The following is a 4,138-nucleotide window of genomic DNA, read 5'->3' as shown; positions in this document are numbered from 1 at the left end:
CCCTCTCTTTCCTTTTTAATGCTCTAACACAAAGGGCTACCTACCCCTGTGTGCACACTTCGAAGTATAACTTTAACCCTGTCGTTAGCCCCTCGGTGTGGGCATTCAGCTCCCAATGAGCCATGAGGGCCCACATGTGCTATTCAATCTGGGGTCAAGGACAATGCTTCCCCTCTTTGAGACAGTCTCCCATGCCTTCCAGGCTGGCCTTCAGAGCTCAGTTCTCTTGCCTTCCAGAGGAATGGGAGACACCTTGCTCAGGCCTTTGCCCTTTCCCTTTCTTTCTCTTTGTTTTGTGACCGAGAGTCTAGTACACTGCAGATGCTCAGGAGATGCGGACATGTTGGTGGGTGACTGGGTATAAATTCTACCATGAGAGATTTCTGTGTTCCATGGTGCAGTGAGGAAGGTGCTGAGACCTTCCCCACAGTCGGTAAGTAAGGGTGACGTGAACTCATTTACCTGTGTCTCAGGATCTTTGCCTTCCATCAGACTCCGTGGTTTTGGCAGACTGATAACATTGTCTGCCTTTGGGGTCATTATTTCTTTCTTGGTTAGTTGTTTGTAGTAGTGAAGATTTGAACCCAGGGCCTAGTGAATGCTAGACAAGTGTTCTACCGCTGAGCTCGTCTCAGCCGTTACAAATTTAAAAAAAAAAATTCTAAAATAGGGTCAGTGTGCTGGCTTGGAACTCACTCTGTAGTCCAGGCTAGTCTTGAACTTGTGAGCCTTCCACCTCTCAGTCTCCTGGCCTGGTTTTATCATGTCTTCTCAATGATTGACTCTGTTTGAATTTCCGCTTCCTAAACACTGGCTGAACTTGTAAGGCTTTCGTGCTGAGTATGTAGGTTGGTGTGTCTGCATCCGAGCCTGGTGTGTGCTAGGCAGAAGGTAGAGAATGTCCCCCTCCACCTTCCTGTTCACACCAGAGATGTATGCCTGGTGTTTCATACAGCAGCCAGCAGGTCTCAAGCCCCAGACGAGAAAGCCATCCCTTATCGCGCTCCGTGGCACTGATGGTTTTATTCTTCTGAAAGAAACAATGTTTGCTCAGTGGTGTAAGTCTTAAATAAGCATCTACATGACAAGCTGCAGATGATGAAAGCTGTCCGTGGAAAAAAATCATCTCACACGATCATGTTTCCGTCATTATCTGGGGCCTCTGCTGTGGGCAAATCTCTGAAGCTACTAAATGATAACATTAGTCCTAATACCATGTAAAATGACTACTTCCTCTGGGTAGGTTTATTTTTAATGGTGTTATGTCAGCAGCAAATAGCTGGGAAGACCCTAGAGGAAAAGCCCTGCTCTCACTCTCACTGAAGTGATGATATGGATATATTAAAAATCTATATTAAAAACCTTTTAGGCGCTGTAGTGATATTGAACTGGATAGTTAGAAGCATGCAGGCAAAACCCAGGGCTGTTTACAGATGCTCAGTGGCATGGGCCGTACAGCCTCTTGAAGTTGTTCAAAGCCAATGTTGAGCTTCAAAAATCCTTGACAGACATTTGTCTCCTGCAGTAAAATACTCGGAAACACAAAACCAGTGAGTAAGATCCTTCCATCCTCGCTTTTCCGTAAGCCTGTTGATATGTTTGTTACACTGTTAAAATGTTTACTCTTAGCAATGGTGAGGTTCCATCCGAGGCTGCTCTTTATCAGGATGTCTGCAACATGTTTGCTGTTTCTCCTAAAGATGGTTGGGGATTCTCATAGTGATGGCTCTCCTGCCCCTCCCACTTTTCGTTTGAGACAGCGTTTCACAATGTAGCCTTGATTAACCTGGAATCTGTTATGTAGACAAGGTTGGTCTCAGACTTGGTGATATATCAGTCTGTACTTCTCCAGTGCTGGAATTAAAGACAAGCACCACCCATCTTGGCAACAAAACCCTAAAAAGAAAAAAAAAAATCTGCTTTGTAGCCCAGGCTGGACCCAAGCTCTCATGCTACTGCTTTAGTCTCCTGAGTGTGGGGATCACAGACTTGAGCCTTTGCTCAATTACAGACCACACTTTAAAATTCCCCACAAAGGTTGGATAAACGTTATTTTGGAGCTGATGCAGGGCAGACCGGCATGCACTGCTTTTCCATCCCATCTGTCTGTAGACCATAGACTGTGCTTATGTTGTGTCCTTCAGGCAGCTGCTGAAAGGATGCCAGGGTTGGCCCAGAGGGAAGACATGATAGTATAGGAGTGGCTGCTTGCCAGATTCAAGATGAGGGTTCCTCTCAGCCTGCAGCTGTGGGTGATGCTCATTCCCAGGGCAGAGGGCAGATGCCAGACTTCAAGCCCGCTTCCTCTAGGGCCCTCTGTGGCCTTCAAGATGGCCTATCAGGCTTAACTCAAGGCAAAGCAAATTCTGGCTCTAGAGGGGGCACACTAGCCAACTATGGCAGGCTATGGCTGTCCCATGTGACTTGGCTGGCTCCATCAGATTCCGTTACTCATAGTCAACCACCATCCAGATAGGAGAAAAATTCCAGAAAGGACCAAAACGTAGTTTAGCCTCGAAAATTAGAAAAATACATTTTAAAGAGTGAAGCATTCTCTGTAGGGTGAAGAGTTCTCATGCTGTCAGACTTAGTCCCACTGGGGCTATGAGTCATGCCTTTTTCCAGCGTGTCCACACTGTTCACGCCATCTGCTCGTCAGTCTTCTAGAAGCCGCTCCATGATGGGAGAAAGGGTTTTGTGCATGTAACTCAAGGCGTAAGTGGACCGTAGAGATGGTCAGTCCGGGTAGGGGTGATTTAATGCAGTGAAAATATGGGGGTTCCCTCGCTGGCTTTGATAACCAAGGGAGCTTCATGAGAAGAAAGATAACAATCTCTCCTATCTTCTGTAATGGGCATTTTGTTTATATTTAAAAATTCAAAGCATCATTTTATTTATGTGAGGGAGTGGAGGACACATTAAACATACGGAAGCCCGAGAACAAGTTTGTGGAGTTGGTTCTTTTCTTCCATCTTCATACGAGTTCTCTGAGGACTAAACACTGATCATCGGGCTTGTGTCACAAGCACTTTTACCTTCTGAGCCACCTCGTCAGGCATGTTTTACTTTACGTATGTATATATACATAATACAAAGTAAAATTTTAATTTTTCACACAGAAACTCATGTAACTCAAGTGGTCTGGACCTCCCCATGTAGCTGAGGCTGGCCTTGATTTTCTGATTCTCTTGCCTATATCTCCTGATTAGTAGGGGTGACAGGCACATGCCTCCATGCCAGGTTTGGAGGATTTTCAGTGCACCAGAGGTCTTCCATCTACCACAGCTCTTGGCTATGGGCAGGGCAAGTGTCAGGATACTCACCTGCCCATTTCTATGGAGAACTGGCTAGACTCACGGTCTAAAGGACTTGCCCAAGACAGTAAGCCAGGAAACAGAGGCTAGGGGGTCTTGAATGAGGCTTCTGTGTGTGTGGCTGTGAGATCAGGGGTTTCCTCCACTCTCTTTTGCATTCAAATAGGAAAACCGTGAGCAGTTGGCAAGATTGCTGTTGGAAGCTTGTAAAAGAGGTAGGGAAAAAGTCCAACTGCCTAGTCAGAGAGGCCTTTTCTTCAGCTGATGTCTGACCAGAAAAGCTTGTTAGGAAAAAAATCCTCCCAGCTGTGAGTCAGGGGCAGCGTGTGGGGGTGGGGCCTGGGTAGGCCCGGAAGTGCACTGCTGGGATGCTTGATTAGGGTGAAGAGGGCGAAAGACACAGGCCTGTACTGCCTGGGCCTGGGATACTCTGAGGGGAGTAGTGTCTGCAGGCTACCTTCCCTGATGGATGTTGGCAAAGGTCGGGCCTTGGGCATATTTTTTCTGGGCTCAGGCTTTCTCTGAAAATACCAGAAGTCTCACCATGCATACATGGTGCCCTCCAGCACAGTGTCTCTCCCTTCTGTCTCGGAGAAGTGGAGACTAATTTAAGATCACAGACAAGAATCCAACACATACAACTCTCTCTCTGCCTTCCCCCTCTGTCTGTCTCTGCATGTATATACATATAAACGTGAGTCTCTTTGTGTGTGTGTGTGTGTGTGCGTGTGTATGTGTGTGTGTGCGTGTGTGTGCGTGCGTGTGTGTGTGTGCGTGTGTGTGTGTGTATGTGTGTGTGTATGTGTGTGTGTATGTGTGTGTGT

General features: G+C 46.8%; 1 long non-coding RNA gene across 1 annotated transcript in view; it reads left to right on the top strand.

Annotated features, from left to right (window-relative positions):
• Window positions 1–335: 335 nt before the first annotated feature.
• LOC114610907 overlaps window positions 336–4,138 on the top strand; it is a 9,064-nt gene continuing 5,261 nt past the window's right edge. Inside the window, exons 1-2 of the long non-coding RNA XR_003709749.1 lie at window positions 336–433; window positions 1,526–1,550. This is a non-coding gene — a long non-coding RNA (uncharacterized LOC114610907). The remainder of the gene's footprint in view (window positions 434–1,525; window positions 1,551–4,138) is intronic.

The sequence above is a fragment of the Grammomys surdaster genome, unplaced genomic scaffold (assembly GCF_004785775.1).
Source record: "Grammomys surdaster isolate TR1022 unplaced genomic scaffold, NIH_TR_1.0 126063, whole genome shotgun sequence".
NCBI lineage: Eukaryota > Metazoa > Chordata > Mammalia > Rodentia > Muridae > Grammomys > Grammomys surdaster.
This window is presented reverse-complemented; position numbering and strand designations above follow the sequence as displayed.